The sequence below is a fragment of the Pseudophryne corroboree genome, unplaced genomic scaffold (genome assembly GCF_028390025.1).
Source record: "Pseudophryne corroboree isolate aPseCor3 unplaced genomic scaffold, aPseCor3.hap2 scaffold_191, whole genome shotgun sequence".
Classification (NCBI taxonomy): Eukaryota; Metazoa; Chordata; class Amphibia; order Anura; family Myobatrachidae; genus Pseudophryne; species Pseudophryne corroboree.
Genome location: NW_026968548.1, coordinates 237,271 through 251,672, shown reverse-complemented (window position 1 = coordinate 251,672; position 14,402 = coordinate 237,271). Strand labels below are relative to the sequence as shown.

At 40.7% G+C, this 14,402-nt stretch overlaps 1 non-coding gene and 1 pseudogene across 1 annotated transcript; one reads left to right on the top strand and one right to left on the bottom strand.

Moving 5' to 3' along the window:
* The first annotated feature begins 4,388 nt into the window (after positions 1–4,388).
* LOC135004003 (U1 spliceosomal RNA) lies at positions 4,389–4,551 on the top strand. Its single transcript, XR_010204879.1, has one exon. It is a non-coding gene; the product is annotated as a U1 spliceosomal RNA (small nuclear RNA).
* Positions 4,552–8,974: 4,423 nt separating this feature from the next.
* Positions 8,975–9,153, bottom strand: LOC135004147 (U1 spliceosomal RNA; annotated as a pseudogene).
* Positions 9,154–14,402: the final 5,249 nt, after the last annotated feature.

The following is a 14,402-nucleotide window of genomic DNA, read 5'->3' as shown; positions in this document are numbered from 1 at the left end:
TTTTTGCCAGCATATTTCTTTTTCTCTGCAACCCACTGCTAAATTGTGCTTCCTAGCTGTTTTTATAAAATCACCGAATCAAATCTAACTCTGATTACATCAGAGAAGGCCAGGTACCCTACACCATAACAGGGGTTTTCGAAATTTTGACTTGTCTACTTAAAGATCAACAAAATCTGATAACAAGGTCAATTACGTCCCTGGGTGGGGTTGAACCACCAACCTTTTGGTTAATAGCCATACACACTAACTGATTGCGCCACAGCGACACTTTGCAAAAGTATTTACTGACAAAGGCTAATAAGCATTCATCTAGAACGTTTCCTATAAAAACTTTAAATAGTCAATAATCTGGAGAGTTTTTGTAAGATGTTTCTTCCATCAACCAATGAAGAAACACATTGGTACTTTCCCATGATGAGTGAGTGCTTCAGGATCTCTTGCACTTACATGTGCAGCAGAGTACTGTAATGGAAGCATGCTGGGTCCATAACCCAGAGGTAGGCAGATTGAAACTATCCTCTGCTATATGCATTTTTTTTGTTAATTAAAGTAATCCAAAACTGGGATTGATATTTGTGCTCTTTTATTTTTACTTAAAGTACAATAACTTTTACCATTTTAATTTGTTTTAATAGTATATTGACAGTATTGTTTTCTTTCAAAAATCCAATTAATTTTCTTTACCCGATTATTAAAATGGTAATTGACAAAAACAAACTACATTGTCACCAGAAGAGCAATACAAAATGTACAAGTGATATATTAAAATCATCTTTCCAGCTTGAATTTCAATGATGCATTGGGGCAACGATTTTGTGAGAAACATCTTCACCCTTAAATAAAGATTTTCTTAATTCCTTACCTGTGTGCTAATTAGATATCACCTTGTTTTCACATTAAACAGACTTCCACATGAGAAAACAGCAAAGATGCAGTGGCGTTAATGTTTCCTGGTGTCAACCTGTATTATTTCCGTAGATATTGAAATGAGGATGCATCTTGCTGCCTTTCCAATGAAGCAAGTTTAATTTAGTAATAGGTGAAAAACCATCCCTACAAAGATGTTAATCAGACACTTGGCTTTGTGGACACTTTTCAGAGAACAAATTAGTTAGCATAAAAATAAAGCCAGAAAATGAAGAGCAGTTTAATCACTCAATTGGATTTTTCTGCCAGCATATTTCTTTTTCTCTGCAACCCACTGCTAAATTGTGCTTCCTAGCTGTTTTTTTATAAAATCACTTAATCAAATCTAACTCTGATTACATCAGAGAAGGCCAGGTACCCTACACCATAAGAGGGGGTTTGAAATTTTGACTAGTCTACTTAAAGATCACCAAAATCTGATAATAAGGTCAATTACATCCCTGGGTGGGATTGAACCACCAACCCTTTGATTAATAACCAAACACACTAACCGATTGCGCCACAGAGACACTTTGCAAACTTACATACTGACAAAGGCTAATAAGCATTCATCTAGAACGTTTCCTAGAAAAACTTTAAAAAGTCAATAATCTGGAGAGTTTTTGTAAGATGTTTCTTCCATCAACCAACGAAGAAACACATTGGTACTTTCCCATGATGAGTGAGTGCTTCAGGATCTCTTGCACTTACATGTGCAGCAGAGTACTGCATTGGAAACATGCTGGGCCCATAACCCAGAGGTAGGCAGATTGAAACTATCCTCTGCTATATGCATTTTTTATTGTTAATTAAAGTAATCCAAAACTGGGATTGATATTTTTGCTCTTTTATTTTTACTTTAAAGTACAATAACTTTTACCATTTTAATTTGTTTTAATAGTATATTGACAGTATTGTTTTCTTTCAAAAATCCACTTAATTTTCTTTACCCTATTTTTATAATGGTAATTGACAAAAACAAACTACATTGTCACCAGAAGAGCAATACAAAATGTACAAGTGATATATTAAAATCATCTTTCCAGCTTGAATTTCAATGATGCATTGGGGCAACGATTTTGTGAGAAACATCTTCACCCTTAAATAAAGATTTTCTTAATTCCTTACCTGTGTGCTAATTAGATATCACCTTGTTTTCACATTAAACAGACTTCCACATGCGAAAGCAGCAAGGATGCAGTGGCGTTAATGTTTCCTGGTGTCAACCTGTATTATTTCAGTAGACATTGAAATGAGGATGCATCTTGCTGCCTTTCCAATGAAGCAAGTTTAATTTAGTAATAGGTGAAAAACCATCCCTACAAAGGTGTTAATCAGAGACTTGGCTTTGTGGACACTTTTCAGAGAACAAATTTGTTAGCATAAAAATAAAGCCAGAAAATGAAGAGCTGTTTAATCACTCAATTGGATTTTTTTGCCAGCATATTTCTTTTTCTCTGCAACTCACTGCTAAATTGTGCTTCCTAGCTGTTTTTATAAAATCACTGAATCAAATCTAACTCTGATTACATCAGAGAAGGCCAGGTACCCTACACCATAACAGGGGGTTTGAAATTTTGACTTGTCTACTTAAAGATCACCAAAATCTGATAACAAGGTCAATTACGTCCCTGGGTGGGATTGAACCACCAACCTTTTAGTTAATAACCATACACACAGACTGATTGCGCCACAGCGACACTTTGCAAAAGTACATACTGACAAATGCTAATAAGCATTCATCTAGAACGTTTCCTAGAAACATTTTAAAAAGTCAATAATGTGGAGAGTTTTTGTAAGATGTTTCTTCCATCAACCAATAAAGAAACACATTGGAACTTTCCCATGATAAGTGAGTGCTTCAGGACCTCTTGCACTTACATGTGCAGCAGAGTACTGTAATGGAAGCATGCCGGGTCCATAACCCAGAGGTAGGCAGATTGAAACTATCCTCTGCTATATGCATTTTTTTTTGTTAATTAAAGTAATCCAAAACTGGGATTGATATTTTTGCTCTTTTATTTTTACTTAAAGTACAATAACTTTTACCATTTTAATTTGTTTTAATAGTATATTGACAGTATTGTTTTCTTTCAAAAATCCAATTAATTTTCTTTACCCGATTATTAAAATGGTAATTGACAAAAACAAACTACATTGTCACCAGAAGAGCAATACAAAATGTACAAGTGATATATTAAAATCATCTTTCCAGCTTGAATTTCAATGATGCATTGGGGCAACGATTTTGTGAGAAACATCTTCACCCTTTAATAAAGATTTTCTTAATTCCTTACCTGTGTGCTAATTAGATATCACCTTGTTTTCACATTAAACAGACTTCCACATGAGAAAGCAGCAAGGATGCAGTGGCGTTAATGTTTCCTGGTGTCAACCTGTATTATTTCAGTAGATATTGAAATGAGGATGCATCTTGCTGCCTTTCCAATGAAGCAAGTTTAATTTAGTAATAGGTGAAAAACCATCCAAGAGCTGTTTAATCACTCAATTGGATTTTTTTGCCAGCATATTTCTTTTTCTCTGCAACCCACTGCTAAATTGTGCTTCCTAGCTGTTTTTATAAAATCACTGAATCAAATCTAACTCTGATTACATCAGAGAAGTCTAAATACCTACCACCATAACAGGGGGTTTGAAATTTTGACTTGTCTACTTAAAGATCACCAAAATCTGATAACAAAGTCAATTAAATCCCTGGGTGGGATTGAACCACCAACCTTTTGGTTAATAGCCATACACACTAACTGATTGCGCCACAGTGACACTTTGCAAAATTACATACTGACAAAGGCTAATAAACAATCATCTAGAACGTTTCCTAGAAAAACTTTAAAAAGTCAATAATCTGGAGTGTTTTTGTAAGATGTTTCTGCCATCAACCAATGAAGAAACACATTGGTACTTTCCCATGATGAGTGAGTGCTTCAGGATCTCTTGCACTTACATGTGCAGCAGAGTACTGCAATGGAAGCATGCTGGGCCCATAACCCAGAGGTAGAAAGATTGAAACTATCCTCTGCTATATGCATTTTTTTTGTTAATTAAAGTAATCCAAAACTGGGATTGATATTTTTGCTCTTTTATTTTTACTTAAAGTACAATAACTTTTACCATTTTAATTTGTTTTAATAGTATATTGACAGTATTGTTTTCTTTCAAAAATTCACTTAATTTTCTTTTCTGTGTGCTAATTAGATATCACCTTGTTTTCACATTAAATAGACTTCCACATGAGAAAGCAGCAAGGATGCAGTGGCGTTAATGTTTCCTGGTGGTAGTGGGGTACTGTGTTTGTGCTTTCCTCTGGTCAGCTCTGGTAAAAGTCAGATTTCTTTGTCTCAGATCTTCCTCTAGCCTTGTTCTTCTTTCGAGAGTTCCCTTGTGCTGCCTCAGTTGGATCTCCTTCACTTGACAGGGGGGTACCCGAGCAGCGACCCTCCCCAGCACTAGCCCAACTCCTACTTACCTGCCAGGTGAGATACTATGATCAGGAAGGTGCTTCTCCCAGGGAAAGGCTCACCCATTGCACTCTGGGTGTGCTGCTCCTGCGATTTCCCCAAATGTGGGAAACTTGACTGCATAATTTGTGTTTCCCCTGGTCGGCTCTCGTATAATTCAGATCTCTTTGTCTCAGGTCTCTCTCCAGCCTAGTTTGCTGTCTGTTTCCACTTCTCTTTTCTTAAACCGCTCCCTTCTATGCCCTTGTGCACCTTAATTAAATCTAACTCTGATTACGTCAGAGAAGGCCAGGTACCCTACACCATAAGAGGGGGTTTGAAATTTTGACTTGTCTACTTAAAGATCACCAAAATCTGATCACAAGGTCAATTACATCACTGGGTGGGAACCTTTTGGTTAATAGCCCATGTAAGTGCAAGAGATCCTGAAGCACTCACTCATCATGGGAATGTACCAATGTGTTTCTTACAAAAATTCTCCAGATTATTGACTTTTTAAAGTTTTTCTAGGAAACGTTCTAGATGAATGCTTATTAGCCTTTGTCAGTATGTACTTTTGCAAAGTGTCGCTGTGGCGCAATCAGTTAGTGTGTATGGCTATTAACCTAAAGGTTGGTGATTCAATCCCACCCAGGGACGTAATAGACCTTATTATCAGATTTTGGTGATCTTTAAGTAGACAAGTCAAAATTTCAAACCCCCTCTTATGGTGTAGGGTACCCGGCCTTCTCTGATGTAATCAGAATTAGATTTGATTAAGTGATTTTATAAAAAACAGCTAGGAAGCACAATTTAGCAGTGGGTTGCAGAGAAAAAAAATTATGCTGGCAGAAAAGTCCAATTGAGTGATTAAACAGCTCTTCATTTTCTGATTTTATGTTTATGCTAACAAATTTGCTCTCTGAAAAGTGTCCACAAAGCCAAGTCTCTGATTAACACCTTTGTAGGAATGGTTTTTCACCTATTACTGAATTAAACTTGCTTCATTGGAAAGGCAGCAAGATGCATCCTCATTTCAATGTCTACTGAAATAATACAGGTTGACACCAGGAAACATAAACGTCACTGCATCCTTGCTGCTTCCTCATGGGGAAGTCTGTTTAATGTGAAAACAAGGTGATATCTAATCAGCACACAGGTAAGGAATTAAGAAAATCTTTCTTTATGGGTGAAGATGTTTCTCACAAAATTGTTGCACCAAGGCATCATTGAAATTCAAGCTGGAAAGATGATTTTAATATATCACTTGTACATTTTGTACTGCTCTTCTGGTGACAATGTAGATTGTTTTTGTCAATTACCATTTTAATAATCGGGTAAAGAAAATTAATTGGATTTTTGAAAGAAAACAATACTGTCAATATACTATTAAAACAAATTAAAATGGTAAAAGTTATTGTACTTTAAGTAAAAATAAAAGAGTAAAAATATCAATCCCAGTTTTGGATTACTTTAATTAATAAAAACAATGCATATAGCAGAGGATAGTTTCAATCTGCCTACCTCTGGGTTATGGACCCAGCATGCTTCCATTACAGTACTCTGCTGCACATGTAAGTGCAAGAGATCCTGAAGCACTCACTCATCATAGGAAAGTACCAATGTGTTTCTTCATTGGTTGATGGAAGAAACATCTTACAAAAACTCTCCACATTATTGACTTTTTAAAATGTTTCTAGGAAACGTTCTAGATGAATGCTTATTAGCCTTTGTCAGTATGTACTTTTGAAAAGTGTCGCTGTGGCGCAATCAGTTAGTGTATAAGGCTATTAACCAAAAGGTTGGTGGTTCAATCCCACCCAGGGACGTAATTGACCTTGTTATCAGATTTCGGTGATCTTTAAGTAGACAAGTCAAAATTTCAAACCCCCTCTTATGGTGTAGGGTACCTGGCCTTCTCTGATGTAATCAGAGTTAGATTTGATTAAGTGATTTTATAAAAAAAACAGCTAGGAAGCACAATTTAGCAGTGGGTTGCAGAGAAAAAGAAAAATGCTGGCAGAAAAATCCAATTGAGTGATTAAACAGCTCTTCATTTTCTGGCTTTATTTTTATGCTAACAAATTTGTTCTCTGAAAAGTGTCCACAAAGCCAAGTCTCTGATTAACACCTTTGTAGGGATGGTTTTTAACCTATTACTAAATTAAACTTGCTTCATTGGAAAGGCAGCAAGATGCATCCTCATTTCAATGTCTACTGAAATAATACAGGTTGACACCAGGAAACATTAACGCCACTGCATCCTTGCTGCTTTCTCATGTGAAAGTCTGTTTAATGTGAAAACAAGGTGATATCTAATTAGCACACAGGTAGGGAATTAAGAAAATCTTTATTTAAGGGTGAAGATGTTTCTCACAAAATCGTTACCTCAATGCATCATTGAAATTCAAGCTGAAAAGATGATTTTAATATATCACTTGTACATTTTGTATTGCTCTTCTGGTGACAATGTAGTTTGTTTTTGTCAATTACCATTTTAATAATAGGGTAAAGAAAATTAAGTGGATTTTTGAAAGAAAACAATACTGTCAATATATTATTAAAACAAATTAAAACAGTAAAAGTTATTGTACTTTAAGTAAAAATAAAAGAGCCAAAATATCAATCCCAGTTTTGGATTACTTTAATTAACAAAAAAAATGCATATAGCAGAGGACAGTTGCAATCTGCCTACCTCTGGGTTATAGGCCCAGCATGCTTCCATTGTAGTCCTTTGCTGCACATGTAAGTGCAAGAGATCCTGAAGCACTCACTCATCATGGGAAAGTACCAATGTGTTTCTTCATTGGTTGATGGAAGGAACATCTTACAAAAACTCTCCAGATTATTGACTTTTTAAAGTTTTTCTAGGAAACGTTCTAGATGAATGCTTATTAACCTTTGTCAGTATGTACTTTTGCAAAGTGTCTCTGAGGCGCAAACAGTTAGCGTGTTCAGTTGTTAACCAAAAGGTTGGTGGTTCAATCCCACCTAGGGACGTAATTGACCTCGTTATCAGATTTTGGTGATCTTTAAGTAGACAAGTAAAAATTTCAAACCACCTCTTATGGTGTAGGGTACCTGGCCTTCTCTGATGTAATCAGAGTTAGATTTGATTAAGTGATTTTATAAAAAAAACAGCTAGGAAGCACAATTTAGCAGTGGGTTGCAGAGAAAAAGAAAAATGCTGGCAGAAAAATCCAATTGAGTGATTAAACAGCTCTTCATTTTCTGGCTTTATTTTTATGCTAACAAATTTGTTCTCTGAAAAGTGTCCACAAAGCCAAGTCTCTGATTAACACCTTTGTAGGGATGGTTTTTAACCTATTACTAAATTAAACTTGCTTCATTGGAAAGGCAGCAAGATGCATCCTCATTTCAATGTCTACTGAAATAATACAGGTTGACACCAGGAAACATTAACGCCACTGCATCCTTGCTGCTTTCTCATGTGAAAGTCTGTTTAATGTGAAAACAAGGTGATATCTAATTAGCACACAGGTAGGGAATTAAGAAAATCTTTATTTAAGGGTGAAGATGTTTCTCACAAAATCGTTACCTCAATGCATCATTGAAATTCAAGCTGAAAAGATGATTTTAATATATCACTTGTACATTTTGTATTGCTCTTCTGGTGACAATGTAGTTTGTTTTTGTCAATTACCATTTTAATAATAGGGTAAAGAAAATTAAGTGGATTTTTGAAAGAAAACAATACTGTCAATATATTATTAAAACAAATTAAAACAGTAAAAGTTATTGTACTTTAAGTAAAAATAAAAGAGCCAAAATATCAATCCCAGTTTTGGATTACTTTAATTAACAAAAAAAATGCATATAGCAGAGGACAGTTGCAATCTGCCTACCTCTGGGTTATAGGCCCAGCATGCTTCCATTGTAGTCCTTTGCTGCACATGTAAGTGCAAGAGATCCTGAAGCACTCACTCATCATGGGAAAGTACCAATGTGTTTCTTCATTGGTTGATGGAAGGAACATCTTACAAAAACTCTCCAGATTATTGACTTTTTAAAGTTTTTCTAGGAAACGTTCTAGATGAATGCTTATTAACCTTTGTCAGTATGTACTTTTGCAAAGTGTCTCTGAGGCGCAAACAGTTAGCGTGTTCAGTTGTTAACCAAAAGGTTGGTGGTTCAATCCCACCTAGGGACGTAATTGACCTCGTTATCAGATTTTGGTGATCTTTAAGTAGACAAGTAAAAATTTCAAACCACCTCTTATGGTGTAGGGTACCTGGCCTTCTCTGATGTAATCAGAGTTAGATTTGATTAAGTGATTTTATAAAAAAAACAGCCACGAAGCACAATTTAGCAGTGGGTTGCAGAGAAAAAGAAATATGCTGGCAGAAAAATCCAATTGAGTGATTAAACAGCTCTTCATTTTCTGGCTTTATTTTTATGCTAACAAATTTGTGCTCTGAAAAGTGTCCACAAAGCCAAGTATCTGATTAACACCTTTGTAGGGATGGTTTTTCACCTATTATTAAATTAAACTTGCTTCATTGGAAAGGCAGCAAGTGATGTCATCCAAGCAGTGGGTCAAAGTTGGCTTCAAACCTCGTCTGCTTATGAAAAGAGAAAAGGGGTATGCAGGGCATGGCGGCCTTTTGCGGTGCTTGGATGACCCCTAGTTCGCATTAAATAATGCAGTCGAGTTTCCCACATTTGGGGAAATCACAGGGGTCAGCATACCCAGAATGCAATGAATGAACCGCACCCTGGGAGAACAGTCTTCATGACCATGGTATCTCCTATGCAAAATAAGTATGATTTGGGATAGGGCTGGGGAGGGCCGCTGCTCAGGCACATCTCTGTCAAGTAAAGGAGATTCAACTGAGGCAGCACAAGGGAACTCTCATCTGGGGACAACAACTGCAGGGAGAACACATATTTTCAGATGAACATGGGAGGGCAGAAGGCTGCCTAATACTGAAGCACCCCCAAACAACAAACCAAATGCAACAACTAGTGCAAGCATTCCTGGGGGAAGGCCTGCAGCAGATGGATTTGCATATGGCGATGTCATCCAAGCAGTGGGTCAAAGTTGGCTTCAACCCTCGTCTGCATATGAAAAGAGAAAAGGGGCGTGCAGGGCATGGCGGCCTTTTGCGGCACTTGGATGACCCCTAGTTTGCATTAAACACCTCCACCCTCCGTCGGTGTGGGGCTCATGTTGGCTATGCCCCAGCCCCTGAAGCATTCAAGCTGATTTCTTGCAGCAGCTGGGCACTGTAACAGCTCCAGAGCTGCTCTGTAAGGCAAGTAAAAGGGTGTGGGCCCTGCAGCACTACCTGTAGTTCGCATTGTGCGAGACCCCTAGTTCGCATTAAACACCCCCACCCTCCTTCGGTGTGGGGCTCATGTTGGCCATGCCCCAGCCCCTGAAGCATTCACGCTGATTTCTTGCAGCAGCTGGGCACTGTAACAGCTCAAGAGCTGCTCTGTAAGGCAAGTAAAAGGGTGTGGGCCCTGCAGCACTACCTGTAGTTTGCATTGTGCATTGGAAGGCACAAAGTAAGCAGACGGGAGGAGAAGTCAGGATAGTGCACAAGGGTATAGACGGGAGGGGCTCAAGAAAAAAGAAGTGGAAACAGACAGCAAACTAGGCTTCCAATGCACAATGCAAACTACAGGTAGTGCTGCAGGGCCCACACCCTTTTACTTGCCTTACAGAGCAGCTCTGGAGCTGTTTAATCACTCAATTGGATTTTTCTGCCAGCATAATTTTTCTCTTACGTCCTAGAGGATGCTGGGGACTCCGTAAGGACCATGGGGGATAGACGGGCTCCGCAGGAGACATGGGCACTTAAAGAAAGACTTTAGATCTGGGTGTGCACTGGCTCCTCCCTCTATGCCCCTCCTCCAGACCTCAGTTTACTACTGTGCCCAGAGGAGACTGGGTGCTTTTCAGGGAGCTCTCCTGAGTTTCCTGACAGAAAGTATATTTGTTAGATTTTTTTATTTTCAGGGAGCCTGCTGGCAACAGACTCCCTGCATCGAGGGGCGGAGGGGAGAGATGCACACCTACTTCTGTGAGTTGATAGGCTCTGCTTCTTAGGCTACTGTACAGCATTAGCTCCAGAGGGATCGGTACGCAGGTCTCACCCTCGCCGTCCGTCCCAGAGCCGCGCCGCCGTCCCCCTCGCAGAGCCGGAAGATAGAAGCCGGGTGAGTATGAGAAGAAAAGAAGACTTCAGAGGCGGCGGAAGACTTCATGATCTTCACTGAGGTAACGCACAGCAGTAAAGCTGTGCTCCATTGCTCCCATACACCTCACACACGGCAGTCAGTGTAAGGGTGAAGGGCTCAGGGGGGACGCCCTGGGCAGCAATATAGACCTCTCTTTGGCAAAATAAATATATATGCAGCTAGGCACTGTATATATATATATAAGAGCCCCCGCCATTTTTTTACTATATTTGAGCGGGACAGAAGCCCGTCGCTGAGGGGGTGGGGCTTCTCCCTCAGCACTCACCAGCACCATTTTCTCCACAGCACCGCTGAGGGGAAGCTCCACGGACTCTCCCCTGCTTATACCACGGTAGAAAGAGGGTCTTAAAGAAGAGGGGGGCACATAATTAGGCGCATATATATATGGAAATACAGCGCTACTGGGTAAACATACAATTATTGTGTTTTTTTCCTGGGTCATATAGCGCTGGGGTGTGTGCTGGCATACTCTCCCTCTCTGTCTCTCCAAAGGGCCTTGTTGGGGAACTGTCCTCAGATAAGAGGATTCCCTGAGTGTATGGTGTGTCGGTACACGTGTGTCGACATGTCTGAGGTAGAAGGCTCTCCTAGAGAGGAGCAGGAGCAAATTAATGTGGTGTCTCCATCGACAACGCCGACACCTGACTGAATGGATATGTGAAATGTTTTAAGTGCTAATGTAAACTTATTACACAAGAGATTAGACAAAGCTGAAGCTAGGGAACAGTCAGGGAGTCAACCCATGCCTGTCCCTATGTCGCAGGGACCTTCGGGGTCTCAAAAGCGCCCACTATCCCAAATAGTTGACACAGATACCGACACGGATTCTGACTCCAGTGTCGACTACGATGATGCAAAGTTACAGCCAAAATTGGCTAAATGTATTCGATATATGATTATTGCAATAAAAGATGTTTTGCACATCACAGAGTCCCCTGTCCCTGACACGAGGGTACACATCTATAAGGGAAAGAAACCTGAGATAACCTTTCCCCCCTCACATGAGTTGAACGAATTATGTGAAAAAGCTTGGGAATCTCCAGACAAAAAGCTGCAGATTCCCAAAAGGATTCTTATGGCGTATCCTTTCCCGCCAATGGACAGGATACGGTGGGAATCCTCCCCTAGGGTGGATAAAGCATTGACACGCTTATCCAAAAAGGTAGCGCTGCCATCCCAGGATACGGCTACCATCAGGGACCATGCTGACCGCAAGCAGGAGGTTACCCTAAAGTCCATTTACACACATTCTGGTACCTTACTCAGACCGGCAATTGCGTCGGCCGGGGTTGTAGTGCGGTGGCAGCATGGACAGATACCTTATCAGCAGAGATTGAGACCCTAGATAAGGATGCTATGTTATTGACCATAGGGCATATAAAAGATGCTGTCCTATATATAAGAGATGCTCAAAGTGACATTAGTCTACTGGGTTCTAGAATAAACGCTATGTCAATTTCTGCTAGACGAGTCCTATGGACCCGGCAATGGACAGGTGATGCCGACTCAAAAAGGTATATGGAGGTTTTACCTTACAGGGGTGAGGAATTGTTTGGGGAAGGTCTCTCGGACCTAGTCTCCACAGCTACAGCTGGTAAATCAAAATTTTTGCCTTATATTCCCTCACAGCCTAAGAAAGCACCACATTATCAAATGCAGTCCTTTCGATCACAGAGAAACAAGAAAGTACGAGGTGTGTCCTTTCTTGCCAGAGGTAAGGGCAGAGGGAAGAAGCTGCACAACACAGCTAGTTCCCAGGAACAGAAGTCCTCCCCGGCCTCTACAAAATCCACCGCATGACGCTGGGGCTCCGCTAAAGGAGTCCGCCCAGTTGGGGGCACGTCTTCGAGTTTTCAGCCACATCTGGGTTCATTCGCAGGTGGATCCCTAGGCAATAGAAATTGTTTCTCAGGGTTACAAGCTGAAATTCGAAGAGGTGCCTCCTCGCCGGTTTTTCAAATCGGCCCTACCATCTTCTCCCCAGGAAAGGGAGATAGTGTTAAATGCAATTCACAAATTGTATCTTCAACAGGTGGTGGTCAAGGTTCCCCTGCTTCAACAAGGAAATGGAAATTATTCGACCCTGTTTGTAGTCCCAAAACCGGACGGTTTGGTCAGACCCATATTAAATTTAAAATCCCTGAACCTATACTTGAAAAGGTTCAAGTTCAAGATGGAATCGCTAAGAGCGGTCATCGCCAGCCTAGAAGGGGGGGATTTTATGATATCTCTGGACATAAAGGATGCATACCTTCATGTACTCATTTATCCACCTCATCAGGCGTACCTAAGATTTGCGGTACAGTATTGTCATTACCAATTTCAGACGTTGCCGTTTGGTCTCTCCAGAATTTTCTCCGAGAATTTTCACCAAGGTAATGACGGAAATTATGGTGCTCCTGCGAAAGCAAGGTGTCACAATTATCCCGTACTTGAACGATCTCCTCATAAAAGCGAGATCAAGAGAGCAGTTGCTGAACAGCGTATAACTTTCACTGAAGGTGTTACAGCAACACGGCTGGATTCTCAATATCCCGAAGTCGCAGTTGGTTCCTACGACTCATCTGACTTTGCTTGGGCATTATTCTGGATACGGACCAGAAAAGGGTTTATCTTCCGATAGAAAAGGCCCAGGAACTCATGACTCTGGTCAGGAACCTATTGAAACCAAAACAGGTGTCAGTGCATCACTGCACTCGAGTCCTGGGAATGATGGTGGCATCATACGAGGCCATTCCCTTCGGCAGGTTCCATGCGAGGATCTTGCAATGGGACCTACTGGACAAGTGGTCCGGGTCACATCTACAGATTCATCAGTTGATCACCCTGTCCCCCAGGGCCAGGGTATCTCTCCTGTGGTGGCTGCAGAGTGCTCACCTTCTAGAGGGCCGCAGGTTCGGCATTCAGGACTGGATCCTGGTGACCACGAACGCGAGCCTCCGAGGTTGGGGAGCAGCCACACAGGGAAGAAATTTCCAAGGTCTTTGGTCAAGTCAGGAGACTTGTCTTCACATCAACATCCTGGAGCTAAGGGCCATATACAACGCCCTATGTCAAGCGGAGACCTTACTTCGCGACCAACCAGTTCTGATCCAGTCAGACAACGTCACCGCACTAGTTCATGTAAACCGCCAAGGCGGCACAAGGAGCAGAGTGGCGATGGCGGAAGCCACCAGAATTCTTCGCTGGGCGGAGAATCATGTAAGCTGTCAAAGTCAGAAAAATATCACGATGCACACTGCCATATTTGCACCTCATATGTGTCCCTGCTGCGCATGCGTGCGCTCTCCCGTGCGTGCGCATACTCGCTGTTGCGGGTACCCGCAGGCGCACGGTATGCGCATTTACGGTAGAGATTGTGTGCGTCTAGCGGGCGACTCTTTCGTTACATATTTTCACCATATAATGCATTTTGTAGATTATGGTCCCTTTAATAGATTCTGAAAGTTTAGTTAATGTAGTATGTTCCTGGACAGAGAGATCCCTCATTGTTTGATACGAAGGGTCAGACAGGAGTAATACAGTGGTGTTTAGTATCCATCGGAAGAGTATTTAATTAGCAATATTCCGGTGTTGGTTTGAAGCGGATCAATCGCTTGTGCGAATAGTTATGGACATAAGAAGTTTATGAACATTTACTGTATTTGCACTTACTTATCCATGCGGCGGGAAACCCAGTTTCCCTCCCACCTGAGCTGTTGGAAATAGTCACAGCCCACCTGTATGAATCAACCTATGACCTTTTGTTATAATGCGAAGACGAATTCCTGTGTCCAATGAACAATGAGATTGTAGGGACCATTGAAT